This window comes from Rhea americana, unplaced genomic scaffold (assembly GCF_003343005.1).
Source record: "Rhea americana isolate MKP2758 unplaced genomic scaffold, rheAme1 scaffold_43, whole genome shotgun sequence".
Lineage (NCBI taxonomy): Eukaryota > Metazoa > Chordata > Aves > Rheiformes > Rheidae > Rhea > Rhea americana.
Genome location: NW_028186568.1, coordinates 5,469,555 through 5,470,284, shown reverse-complemented (window position 1 = coordinate 5,470,284; position 730 = coordinate 5,469,555).

The following is a 730-nucleotide window of genomic DNA, read 5'->3' as shown; positions in this document are numbered from 1 at the left end:
GGCAGAAAAAGCCTAGACACATCTAGAATCAGACAAAAGCTTTCAAGGTACAATTCTAAAATTCGGCCAAAAGCTACAGTCTGGTGCCTACATTTCTCAATAGATGTATTGCTACAGATGGAATTTATCACTTGCCAAGCCCCACTTTCCATACAAGGGAAGCCAGCGGGCAGTAAACTACAACAGAGTGTATAGCACAGTAGCTGCTCTACATTAAATAAAGTGGTGTCCTCACATGGAGTTATTTATTTATTTACCCTTTGTGCAGGGCAGCTTACTATGCTCTGAGAGCTGCCTCACGCACAGCACGTGGCTGGCATACTTTAAATTCACAGTAGCATATAGCACTCCAGCTCCCCTCTGTAGACAAGCCATTAAGCTTCCTCATGTCCTTGGAGTACTGTTGTCGGCAGAGCCCAAGGAAGCAGTTTGATGTGCAAGTGCAAACAGCACAATTAGTTAACTCTGCCACAACTCAGCACAGTGTTAACAATCCCCCCCCCCCCAAAAAAAAACCAAACAAACAAATAAAAAAACCCCCAGTAATTTAAGACTTGGCCAAAGGCACCAGCTGATTTAACAAAACCTTGACTTACGCTGAAGTTCAAAAATTATATATATAATTTCCACATGTAGCTTCATGCTTTGGCAGCTGCCATACTACAAAGAAAGTCTCCTCTTGATTTTTGCCAGCCTAGGACAACCATAATTAGCATTGAAAAGTTCACAG